This window comes from Emys orbicularis, chromosome 1 (genome assembly GCF_028017835.1).
Source record: "Emys orbicularis isolate rEmyOrb1 chromosome 1, rEmyOrb1.hap1, whole genome shotgun sequence".
Classification (NCBI taxonomy): Eukaryota; Metazoa; Chordata; order Testudines; family Emydidae; genus Emys; species Emys orbicularis.
The window spans coordinates 69,257,013-69,270,692 of NC_088683.1; the positions used below are offsets into that span (position 1 = coordinate 69,257,013).

Below are 13,680 nucleotides of genomic sequence, written 5' to 3' on the forward strand. Positions count from 1 at the left end.
GTCCACTTTGGTTAATGTCACAGTCATAGGATTTAAAAATAGTAAATTTTATGATTTCAGCTATTTAAATCTGAAGTTTCATGGTGTTGTAATTGTAGGAGTTGTGGGGGGTCGCAAGGTTATTGTAAGGGGGTGTTGCAGTATTGCTACCCTTACTTCTGCGCTGCTGCTGGCAGCCACGCTGCCTTCAGAGCTGAGCGGCAGCTGGTGGCTGGGAGCCCAGCTCTGAAGGCAGAGCTGCTGCCAGCAGCAGCATAGAAGTAAGGATGGCATGGCATGGTATTGCCAACCTTACTTCTGTGCTGCTGCCTTCAGAGCTGGGCTCTCAGTCAGTAGCCGTCACTCTCCGGCTGCCCAGCTCTGAAGGCAGCAGCGCATGGTATGGTATGGTCACCCTTACTTCTGTGCTGCTGCTGGCAGGGCACCTCCTTCAGAGCTGGGCAGCAGCCAACAGTCACTGCTCTCCGGCTGCTGAGCTCTGAAGGCAGCAACGAAGTAAGAGTGGCAATACTGCAACACCCTAAAATAACCTTGTGACCTCCTCCCCCGCAACTCCCTTTTGGATCAGCACCCCCAATTTGAGAAATGCTGGTCTCGCCTGTGAAATCTGTATAGTACTGTATAGTGTAAAAGCACACACAAGACCAGATTTCACGATCTGTGACACGTTTTTCATGGCTGTGAATTTGGTAGGGTTCTATGCATAAATCCATCCAAATGATTTGATATTTAAATTTATTTTAGGATTTTTTTTCTTCTGGTTAACTGGGCCCATCTCTTCTCCCAGCACTCTCTGGGCCCAGAACTGTATTGAAGAGAACCCCCCATACTGTAGTGGCTCTAGGACCCAGGTGGTGCCTCCCCTCCACCCAGCCATTGAGATTTGGAGGAGGGGTTGTAGAGAGGAGCCAGGTAGAGACTCTAGACGATAGGTTAAGAAGCAGCTAAGCTCTTTGGGGCAGGGACTATCTTTTAGTTCTCTGTGTTTCTACAGTGCCTAGCACCGTGGTGCCCCATTCTTGGGTGCCCCTTAGGGAGTGCTGTAATAAACACAATTAATAATTATTATTAAACCAGAATTGTGGAATGTTGGAATCTGGCCTACATTTTAATTCTGGGCTTCCACACAACCTGACACATGAATGATGTCACCTCTTAGCCATAGAGTTGCTCTGAGTAGTGGCTTAAGAAATGCCAGTTATAATTAAAGCTTTATTTTTCAAAGTAACTTCAGTTTATTCATGCAGAACTTTTCTTACCTTTTGAACTTTCAAACTGCTGGACTGAGCAAAATGAGCATGATTTTCTTTTATGCTTGGGACTATAAAAGGATTCTTCAATCCTTCTATGCAACCTAAATTGGCTGCATAGTTGAGTATGTTTAAAGGCTATTTTGGAGTCATAATCATATTTTAAATAAGCTGTTTTTAGCCAATTGCAATCTAATTAGATGTTCTTTGGATTGAATATGAAAATAAGTGCTGTTCTAACTAGAAAACTGTACTTCACTGTTTTTCTTAGTGTTGCCTGTCCCATGATCCAGATTTTTTCAGACTACTTTTTTGTTTGTTAGAAACCATGCAAATCAGAGAACAGCTACTCTGTATACAAGTAAATATTTAGTCCAAAAATTACTCTTATGGGCTGAAATTTCAACTTTTTAAAATGTTTTCGCAAATCAGAAACTGCAGTGGAAAAGATTGTCTCGTTCTCTCTCTTTTCTCCCCCTCCACCCTCCTAAGTTTTCTTACTGGTTCTGCACCACCTGTATCTCATGTGTCATTATGAATGGGTCTTTGATTGTAGTATAAGATGGTGTGATAGCATCTCCAATACATCTTTGTTATGTATGGGGGTTGGAATAATACTGTTCTGATGTTGTCCAGTGGGGGCCATTTGTTTATGGTACTCCTTAGAACGAACATAATGGTATTGTTTCTTTATTTTAGGCCTGGATGTTATAAGTATAAGCCAGGAAGGAACAAATTAGTTCTGAGTTGTGCTCAAAGAATGTTTTGGTCAGGTACTTGAGAATTATTTGCATAGTTCTCCTGGCTAGTATAAGATATTAGGTTTAATTGGGGCTTGGGTTTCAACAAGCTGGCTGGGAGGCAGTCCTAATAAGACTGAGGTGATGCTGGTTGTTTGAGAGAAGTAGTGAGTAGATATGAATGGTGACTGCCTTCATGATTGAGGCATCTTGCCTGTTCCTAGTCAACGAAGAGCATAATTTCAGGGTATTTCTGGATCCCTGATAGTTCCTGGAATTTCAAGTGGCTTTGGTAGCCAGAAGTGCTTTTGTTGGTGTCTGCAGTAACTGATTATCTGATGTGGACCGTGCTGTAAGCATCCTTGCTTTTTGTAACCTCCAAACGAATGCGTTCTACCTGCCAAATGAAGATATCTTAGATATTACAGCTGTCACAGAATGCAGAGAGTTGTCTCTTTGCTTACTTGTATTAAGTTAATATAACATAAACTTGAAGGCTGGCTGTATTATTTAGCTGGTGCTTGTAAACTAATTTTTGTACTATTTTAGCATGTCCTCTCTGGCTGACTGTCAGCCTGCATGGGGCTCACAGCTGCTGGGCACACCCTTCTCCTCTGGCCAGGGGCTGACAGCAGGAGCCCGAGAACAAACGCTAAATAGCAGCCATGAAGCTGACAAGAATGACAATTTCACTGCTGGTAGACATCCTGCTGTGAAGCTGAGCCCCGCCCCACACTGGGCTCACAGATGAGGCTGTCAGCCAGGTGGCAGGAAGGGGGGGCCTCCCACTTTGAGCCTTGCTGCCAGGGCAGGGAGCTGCGCTCAGGCTTTCTCCCATTCCTCACTGGGAGGTGGCAGCGAGGCTGCCAGCCAACAGGTGATATAAGTAACAGTGTCTGTATAGACACTGTGTTGCCCTAACTACGTGGACCTAAGCACTATGCTTCTCGCAGAGGTGGAGTTATTAGATTGATGTAGTGGGCAACTTACATCGGTGGGAGCACCATTCTAGTGTAGACACTTGCATAGTTAGGTTGAGTAAGCTGACTTATGTCAACCAAACTCTGGAATGTAGACCAGGCCTGAGTACCTTTCCCGGACCTGAAGAAGAGCTCTGTGTAGTTCAAAAGCTTGTCTTTCATCAATAGAATTTGGTCCAATAAAGGATATTACCTCCCTCACCATGTCTCTCTAAAGTTACTATTTGGCAACTTGACAATATTTTGTTAATTACATTACATTACTATCTTTGATCAAATTTTCATGTGTGTACATCTGTTTTAATTTTGGCATATACATTCTGTACAATAGTTCTGTATGGGATAAAACGTGTGACAAAGTTCCTCCTCTATCTTGGTGGGTCCTGCGCTTATTGGTGGATTTTCTTGCCTCAGAGATTCACCGGGTGGGTTGGGGAACAGCCCAGAGACCTTCCCCTCTGGGAGAACCCACAGTCCAGGTCAATTGGGAGGTTTGGGGGGAACCCGGGCCCACCCTCTACTCCGGGTTCCAGCCTAGGGCCCTGTGGACTGCAGCTGTCTATAGTGCCTCCTGTAACAGCTGCATGACAGCTACAACTCCCTGGGCTACTTCCCCATGGCCTCCTCCAAACACCTTCCTTATTCTCACCACAGGACCTTCCTCCTGGTGCCTGATAACGCTTGTGCTCCTCAGTCCTCCAGCAGCACACCCTCTCACTCTCAGCTCCTTGCGCCTCTTGCTCCCAGCTCCTCACACTCGCACCACAACTGAAGTGAGCTTTTTAAAACCCAGGTGCCCTGATTAGCCTGCCTTAATTGATTCTAGAAGCTTCTTCTTAATTGGCTCCAGGTGTTCTAATTAGCCTGCCTGCCTTAACTGGTTCTAGCAGGTTCCTGATTACTCTAGTGCAGCCCCTGCTCTGGTCACTTAGGGAACAGAAAACTACTCATCCAGTGACCAGTATATTTGCCCTCTACCAGACTCCTGTACCCCACTGGTCTGAGTCTGTCACACATGGTTTTAAACTGCTTAATAAACAAATGCTTAGAATAAATAAAACATTGGATAAGACACATTCTTGAGTAAAATGTTTTATAAATGGGAGCTAGCCAACATGGAGGAATAGAAACATTGCAAAAAAAATTTTTTTGTTGCAATATCGGCTCATACATTGTGGGTAAATAGATATGTGAAATGACAGCAATAGGCTCTCAATCATAATACATTCATAGGAAGTAAATATAAAGATTGTGTGAAGGGAGGAGGGTTAAAGTTTTATTTTAATGTTTTCTTAACCTAGTTTTTAGAACTAAATGCCTTATTTTTAATAATAAAGGCAGAAGAGTGAAATGAGGGCTTGAGACCTTGCATTATTTTTGAAGTATTTTGCAGAATGTTAACACCCACTACCAAATTTAATTTTTATCCATATGGAACGTTGTTAGAAAAATGAGCTTTTTTTCTCTTCACCTGCAGAGCAGTTAATTATTATGCACCCCCTTAAAAATAGCAAATACAGAAATCCATCTTGCCATAAATAAAATTGGGTCAGTTAGAATAGCAAGGTTATTTCAGTTCAAGATTATAGCACGTGTCCAAGTGAACAAACAACAAATGAAAGCTTCTCTTAATTTGCAGTTTGTGACATAGTCCCTCCCCCCCTTCCCGCCCCCAAAGTACCTTTACCAGCTAAGAACTGGAAACCTTTGCATCTCATAGTAATATGTATTGGACTGATATGGCCTGTGCAACAACCTTCTTGGAATGTAGGAATGTCCAGCCAATGAAAGATAGTGTGTGTGTGTGTGTGTGTGTGTGTGTATATACACACAGGGCCAGCTCCAGGCACCCAAGCACGTGCTTGGGGCGGCACCTGGTAAGGGGCGGCGGGAGGAGCCCGGCTCGGCATTCCACGGGGGGGGTGGGGTACTCCGGTGGCGCTCGGCGGGGGGGGGGGCAGCGCTCGGCGGGGGCAGGCTCCGGGGGGGCCGGCGCTCGGCGGGGGGGGGAGGGGCTCCAGCGGCGCGGCGCTCGGCGGGGGTGGCAGCGCGGGCGCGGCGCTGGAAGGGGGGTTCTGGCGGCGCTCGGCAGTGGGCGGGGGCGGGCTCCAGGGGCGCGGTGCTCGGCAGTGGGCGGGCGGCGCGGGGCTCACGCTGGGGGGGGGGGGTGTTCCGGCGGCGCTCGGCACGGGGGGCGTGCTCCGGCGCGCGGCAGTCGGCGGGAGCGGGCTCCGGCATGCGGCGCTCGGCGGGGGGGGCGGCGCGGGCGCGGCGCTGGAAGGGGGGTTCCAGCGGCGCTCGGCAGTGGGCGGGGGCGGGCTCCAGCGGCGCGGGACTCGGCGGGGGGGGGGGGCGGTGCGGGGCTCGCGCTGGGGGGGGTTCCGGCGGCACTCGGCACGGGGGGCGGGCTCCGGCGCGTGGCGGGGGGGGCAGCGCTCTGGGGGGGGTTCCGGCGGCGCTCGGCGGGGGGGGGCAACGCGGCCGCTCGGCTGGGGGGGGCTCGGGGGCGGCGCTTTTTTTTGCTGCTTGGGGCAGCAAAAAAGCTAGAGCCGGCCCTGTATACACACACCCTTCATCAACCCTGAACTGAACAAAAACACTGACCCAGGAACCTATCCTTGTAACAAAGCCCGATGCCAACTCTGTCCACATATCTATTCAAGTGACACCATCATAGGGCCTAATCACATCAGCCATACCATCTGTGGCTCGTTCACCTGCACATCTACCAATGTGATATATGCCATCATGTGCCAGCAATGCCCCTCTGCCATGTACATTGGCCAAACCGGACAGTCTCTACGCAAAAGAATTAATGGACACAAATCTGACATCAGGAATCATAATACTCAAAAACCAGTGGGAGAACACTTTAACCTGTCTGGCCATTCTTTGACAGACCTGCGGGTGGCTATCTTAAAACAGCAAAACTTCAAAAACAGACTCCAACGAGAGACTGCTGAGCTGGAATTGATATGCAAACTAGACACAATCAACTCAGGGCTAAATAGGGATTGGGAATGGCTGAGCCATTACAAACATTGAATCTATCTCCCCTTGTAAGTATTTTCACACTTGCTTCTTATCAAACTGTCTGTACTGAGCCATCTTGATTATCACTTCAAAAGTTTTTTTCCTCTTACTTAATTGGCCTCTCAGAGTTGGTAAGACAACTCCCACCTGTTCATGCTCTCTGTATGTGTGTGTATATATATCTCCTCAATATATGGTTCACTCTATATGCATCCGAAGAAGTGGGTTGTAGCCCACGAAAGCTTATGCTCTAATAAATTTGTTAGTCTCTAAGGTGCCACAAGTTCTCCTGTTATTTATTTCTTTAGTAACTCGTGGTGATGCACACTAAGGTCCATAGCTCTGTTATATTGGGTATTGCAGCCTCTATGCAGTTTAGGGACAGAACCAAATCTGTCAGAATTGACAGCCGGTGAATGTCCTACCCCAGAAGTTCACTACAGTTTTATTTGCCTCCACAGTGACAGGCACAAACAAGCAGATCTCTCTGCTTCAGTGCTTTTTCTAAGGAAAATGCTAAACTTTATTTCAAATTTCTGACTATTTGGCTGATTCAGCCCTGGCACACAGCTGGGAATTAATTTCCCTTTTTTCACAATGCAGTTGGGTGGATAATTCTCAGCACCTGGTTACATTGTTCACCTTCATGGAGTGTAACATGGAATATTAATGCAGAAAAGACCAGATTACAGATATGTTGATTTTTGTGGCGTATGTGCATACACATACGTAGGGAAATTCTTCCTTTGGGGAGGAAGGCCAGCAGAGTATTGTTTTAACCACGATCAGGAGGTCTGCAGCTGTCCTAAACAATAGTTTATATACCACTCCTCATTTTTTCTAGTAAAATGTAATAGAGGGGTGGGGGGAAATATTGGGCTGTCATCACCTGCCGCTTCTGTGGGTTGCCGTGGGCTAACTATTGGGCTGTCATTTCCAACTAAGGGCTGGTCTACACTGTGGGGGAGGGTCGATCCAAGATACGCAACTTCAGCTACGCGAATAGCGTAGCTGAAATCGAAGTATCTTGGATCGAATTACCTGGGGTCCACATGGCGCGGGATCGACGGCCGCGGCTCCCCCGTCGACTGCGCTACCGCCGCTCGCTCTGGTGGAGTTCCGGAGTCGATGGTGAGCGCATTCGGGGATTGATATATCGCGTCTTAACGAGACGCGATATATCGATCCCAGATAAATCGATTGCTATTCGCTGATACGGCGGGTAGTGAAGACGTACCCTAACGCTGTGGGTCACCATACTTTAATGTCCAGGATATTGTCCCCAGCTTCTGCCTTCCCTTCCAACCCCCCAAGCAGCTGGCCATGAAGTAATGAGAAGGCCAGTAACCCAGATATGGAAGAACTAAGCAGGCAGTAGGAGGCCCACCATTTATCTTTCTAGTCCCACTGTACACCATTTTATTAGGCCAGAAGATTCCTTTGTGTGCACCAATCCATATTCAACGTGGTATCACTAACGGAATTAAACATGGCTATCTTTCCTGGTGACCAGGGTTCAACATTTCTAAGTGGGGGATACTTTCCATTGACAGTCTGCTGTACAGGCCCTTCACAGGCAGCCAAGACCAGGCAGGCATCACCTCAGCCCTCTCCTTTGGCTATGAAAGCTCTGAGGTGGCATCATACCAACCCAATAAAAAGGAAAATATTCTGAACTGCTATCTGACACTGTAGGTGCCTCTACATGCTTTCACAAGGAAGGGATAGTATTGCAGGTATGGTCCCTCTCAACCTAAAGATCCTATGTCCTAACTGGGTTCTCCCTGGGAAACTGTGTGGGTTACAAATCTGTTTCTTGCAAATATATGGGGCTTTGAACCTTGAGATTAGGCACTCAGGCAAATGAGTTTCCAAGTCTCAGTGCTACAATGGGAAGCTTCATGGAAAGCTGATAGTAATTGGAAATGTCTGCTTACAATTTTTGGCTTCTGCCAGACAATATAGAAAGAAATACATGTAATATAGCTAGTCGAAATTGTCTCTGAAGTACACAAGGGGAAAGACCACTCTGCAAGTTGTAACTAGAATAAGTACAGGGTGCTGAGGTAAAGTTGGCAGCGGCTCTCAATTGGCAGACAGAGAAGGGGGAGCCAATGGATGGAAGGAAAGAGAAGGGTAACATGCTGAAAGAATTCACATAGATATTGGAGGTTTTTTATAGTACATATCAAAATTACACTGCCTTACTTTTGGTAAATTCTGCTGCATTTACTGAATCTTATAATAAGAGGGTAGAACTAACATTTAAAAAACCAAAGATCTACTGTGGCTTTAAAAGACTGTGCAGACTCTGTGCTCAAAAAATTAAAACAAAGTTTAAAAAATCTGTATAAAAATGTTTGGATGAGTAATATTCAGCCATTAAAATATAAAAAATAAATTTTTCATGCCACTTTTATTATGAGATTTGGCACTCAAGTGGCCTTGGGGAATCTGCATGGGCTGTGGGCTCAAGTTTGGGAGGCATTTGTCATAAAAGTATTGGAGAGCTAACTCACTATTTAAGTCTTTGCAAGCCATGCTCCCCCCCCCCCCAATAATTAATTTAGGCTCCATTGTTTTACCCTGATTAGTGTAACCTACTCCATTCTCCCTATTTCTTGCCTCTCCTCCCTCACAATTTACCTAAAATGCAGCTTCTGAAGTATAATATACTACTTCCCCTTCTCCAGCCATGTCGCTCACTACTTGAATCCCATCACTGCCTCTCTCTTACTGCAGAATATTCATGCTCCTTGTCTTCACCTAAACCTCCACTATAACCTCCTCCCTGTACTCTCCCCACTGCTTCCTTCTTTTCTTTCTCCCACTCCTTTGGTTTTATGGGTTTGTTTCTGCTACCCCTATACTTGGAACAATCTGCCAACTGCCTCTTCTCCTTATCCCTTCTTAAAACCTACTTCTTCCAGCAAGTCAGCATATGTCAGCCCTTGTCAGGAAGGTGTTTTTTCCCCCTCTATAACCTAAGGTTTGAATTTAAACTGATATACTGGTATAATACTCTGTGTGGATAATCTTCTTCTGGCGTATGAGTGGCTTTTTCAGTTTAGTTGTTTGTTTGGGAAAGGGTTTAAGCTAAACTGAAAAGAAAAGTTCCGATACCAGAATAATAGTGTCCACACAGGGTCACAAGCTATTTAGCTGCATTTGTTTTCCCTGGTAAAATTTTCCTGTGTAAGGAAAATCTTAATTTGCTCACCAGCACTCTCTTTTGTTTGACCTTTAACTGGATGGTTGTGCTATATTTAGAATTAAATCTTTCACTGAAGATGGTGGAAATGAAAAAAAATTCGGAGGTCATAAATATCAAGGTAGCTTGAATTAGCCGGGGTAGATTACTTCAGCATGTACATAGTTCTTTATTTCTTTCAGATATCCACCTAAACCAGCCACTGTCCCCTGATGCATGAGCTCCAAGGAGAAAATGTTGCACTCTACATATAAATTATCACGTTATATTTGAAGAGGACCAAGAATTTCCAAAACTAAAATAATTTTAATGGTGCTTCCTTGTTCAAACAAAGCTCAAAAGCCAACATTGAGGTTTCAGTTCTGGCCTCTTCTTTCAGAAAGATATAGTTAAACTGACAAGAATTCAGAGGAGACTAATACAGTGATTAAGAGTCTGGAGGGATTGTTCTATGAAGAAAGATTAAAATAGCTTACACAGGTATGGATTGGCTAAATAATTATATCAGATGGGTTGGACATGGACATATCAATCTATAAGTATCTTGAAGGTGTGAACACCAAGGAAGAAAGAGTAAATTGTTCAGACTGGCACAAAGGAGTGGAACAGGGCATAGTGTGACTAAATTAAGCAAAGGAAAATTTAGTCAGAATATTAGGAAAAACCTTCTAACAGAAAGATGTATTTGATTATGGAAAAGTCTCCCAAGACAAGTTGTGGAAAGACCATTGAGACCGTTAAAACTAGACATACAGAGGACTGAAAAGCAAAATGTATGGAACAATCCTATGCTACAAAGGAGGGATGGGCTACATGACCTAATTGGGTCTCTTCTGTGCCTAACTACTGGGACAATAATGTGGCTTAGACAGCTCAAAATCCTCTTGGAGTTGATGTCACCTGACTCACGTAGAGGATGGACCAGTCCAGCAGCCCACAATGGTGTAATCAAATCACAGGAAAGAATTGATTATATTTTATAAATTGTGTTGTGCATATTGCTCCAGTTCTCACAACAAACTTGTCTTTAAGGTTAATTAGATTTCCTGCTCCATATATAGGATTTATTTTAATTATTTCTATTTTTATCCCATTTAATTTTTATTATTTGTATTGTGGTACCATCCAAAAACTGCATTCAGGATCAGGGTCTCGCTGTGCTAAGTGCTTTACAAACACAGGACTCCAATCTGCAAGTAGTTATGTAGACAGGACTGAGGAAGTAAATGGGGACTCCACATGTGATCTCTGGGTGTATAAATGTGAGCATTAGGGTACTGTGTCCAGTTCTGGTGTCTACATTTTAAAAAGGATGTGAAAAATAGAGGGTGCAGAAAAGAGCCAGAAAAATTATTTGAGGGCTGGGCTTTACAGTGAAACACTTTTAATATAGTCCTTTTTAATTAGTTTTTAAGTCTTGACCCGTCTTAGTATTTGTCTTGCCATTTTCTATTTTTCTATTTAATCTTAGCCTTATCTAGCTGTTTGAATTATACCCTTTTTAATGTAACTCTTGCCTTTTGCTATTGCATATTTTACCCAAATCTTTTCTATTTTTAAATTTGTTTTGAACTCTTGCCTATTTTCAAGGTGGATGACAGATGAATGATGGAAAGCTTGTTGTTGCTGCTGGAGGTGTTTGAATTGCTGTTGAACTTGGTAGAATGCAAGGTAAATCAGAAGAGTAGATTAATAGAGTCCAGAATCAAGGTGCTATGCCACTGGGGAAGCTGTGGTCTTTGAAGATTGTCCTGTAGTATATTGCCTATGTTGTACTGAAATATGATGGAATAAATGAGTGAGTGCTATCATCTGAGGACTTTAATAGAAACAGTGTGCATTTAAGTAAAATTTTAAACAAATGGAATGGTGAAGATTGAAAATTGTGTTTAACATACAGGAACTTCTGTATTGCTATTAAATAGAATAATTCATACCCAGTTCTCCCCTCAAATCGAAAGTATGGTTACCTCTTTTACCACCTGAAGATATGCCAGAGTGTATTTACCTTACTTGATATATATTCCGAGTGGTAGAATTAAGGGAGTAAATGATATAGAGTGGAAAAAAGAATCATAAGAGAGATCTTATGAAAAAGATGTCATATATTTGATAGGTTCAGCAGTGCATAAATCTTGGTCTTTATTAATCCTTAAGTATTTTGAGATTAATCTTAAATTTTATCAATGGCCAGTTCTCCACACACTCTCCTATACCAAACCCTTGATATTCTCTCTCTCCCGTCCTGTCCCCCCACCCCTCCTTTTTTTTTTTTTTTTTTTTTTTAAACAAGAATACAAGAGCATAAAGGCATCCTCAAAGTGATTGCCCTTGCATGGTTTAAGTGTGTGTTTGTAAATGGCCATTAGTCAGGAACAGTTGCGAAACAAGAATTTAGATAGCTTCTTGCAGTTTACTAAAATCATTATTCTCAGTTTTGAGAAAAATGCTGTGCTTTTGAAATCAAGAGAATTGAGCTTTCTGGAATGGATGTTCTCAGTTTTACAATGTAATATACTGGCACTTCAAGATTTTCAGTTTATTTTTACAGGAGGATCTTCAGAGATCTTTCCTTACAGCTTAGTCTGTTCTCTTTCCTGCCCTCCCCCAAATATTTTCTCAAACTGTGTTGTTTTATGTACTATGACATTTACTTTGATTAACAATGTTTGAAAAATACATAGGAAATAGCTCGTCAGTTTTTTTAGCCCAAATAGATTGAAATGCTGCACAAATCTCTGCAACAGAACAAAAGTGCTGATAAAGTTTCAAATTTTTAAGTCAACCCCTGTGATTAGTAGTTTGGGAATTAAGAGGACAAACTCTTCTGAATTTGAGGGAATAACCATTTCAGTTGCCAACTAAGGCTGACTTTAAATGGACCAGCTGTCCATATTAGGAGCAGAGGGTTGCTAAGGTTACGGTGGCTGTTTGAAGAACAATGCAGCTGAGAGGGCAAGTTCTTGATGTGTGAGCTGAGGGAAGGAATTTAGTGTGATCATGCATCAGCCCTCCTAATCACATGTTCAAAAAGTGCTGTGTGGGCGGTATGTAGAAACTACAATTGTGTGTGCTGGCACTTGTGTGTGGTTACAATAATTTTGTTTTTCTAGGAGTCAGATTTATTACAGTTTTATCATGAAAATGTCATGATTTTGTTCTGGGAAAGGGGTAGAGAGAAAAGCAGTCTAAATTCAACATAATTTGAATAATTAGTCTGTGAATGTATTTAATTAAAAAAAAATCTTATACTTAAACACTTATCAGAGACAAAGATATAAAGTACACTTTTTTTAATACCTTCAGCTCCACCATTCAGGATTTTAGATTTTATTCACCTTTCATAATCGGGCCACAGCACCAATCAAAACAATTTCCCAGTACCTTTACTTCCCACCTGCATCTCCTTCACTGTAGTTTTGGGTCTGCTTTAGTTTGATATTCGCGACACTGCTTTTTTTCCCCTCAAGTACTTGTTCTCTTTTTGTTATGACTGATGCCAGACAGATGAAAGTGCAGGATTATGCTCAGTGACCCCACTCAGCTTTCTTAACTGTTAAAATGCCCCTATTGTCTCTCAAATAGACAAAATGGGAAGCTAGTTGCTGTTAGATCTTCATGTGCCAGAGAATGCAAGGCAAGAACTCAGCAGGACATCTTGAAGAAACAGTTAATTTGAAGAGAGGCTGCATATATGGGGATGTATGGGAAAGAACATCATGACCCTTCTGAATCTTCTTTCAAGGGTTTCTGCCTTTTTAAACATCCATCTGCCCCTTTAAACTACTCTCTTTTCATGGGAGAAGTTTCCTCCTCTGAAACCTATCACTTTTTCTGTTTTATTTCCAAACTCCTAGTGAATTTTCCAGTCTGGGCTAATAAGCACAAATCTGGTTTTTCTTCAGATAACTCTTAAGAAGTTCACCGCTGTGGGCCAGCTCCAAGAGGCTTGCCTGCACAGCCAGCAATTACTGGTTGGAAGCAAAATTTTGATACAGAAGAGATGTTGCATGTGATGCCTTATCCCAGGATAACCTCATAGCATCAACACATGCTCTCATGACCATAAACTCAACTGCAGTCCCCCTCCACAGGGTTTCTCCAGAGCTTGCAGCTTGTGCAGTATGTAACAGCACTTACTTATTTTCAGCATTTTACACCAGCCCTGCCTTCTTTATATTGCCCTAAAGTGGTGAATGGACTATAAATCGATACTGTTGTTTTTTCGAACTCTTACACCACAAGCTGGTGTAATCTAAAGAATTTGGCATCATTCTAGGAAGACACTCTAGCCAGAAAAAAGACAAAGGTCAAAGTAAGAGCTACTTAAGTCTAAATAGGATACCAGACTTAATAGGATTTGCCACATCTTAGCAACCAATGGTCCCTCTTTTCTTACACATTGTATTCTACCAGTGTCCACTACTAAGTTATTCAGATGAAGCCTAGAGAAAGAATCTAGTTCC

The 13,680-nt window shown here is 43.2% G+C and overlaps 1 protein-coding gene across 2 annotated transcripts in view; it reads left to right on the top strand.

The window, feature by feature from the left end:
- Positions 1–13,680, top strand: part of FRS2 (fibroblast growth factor receptor substrate 2) — an 87,416-nt gene that overhangs the window by 37,756 nt on the left and 35,980 nt on the right. Inside the window, exon 1 of one of the 2 annotated variants that reach the window (XM_065414621.1) lies at positions 9,651–9,694. The exons of the other annotated variant lie outside the window; for it this stretch is intronic. The gene's annotated coding sequence lies outside the window, so the exon portion shown is untranslated. Of the gene's footprint in view, positions 1–9,650; positions 9,695–13,680 lie in introns of those variants that run through there. 2 annotated transcript variants of the gene reach the window in all.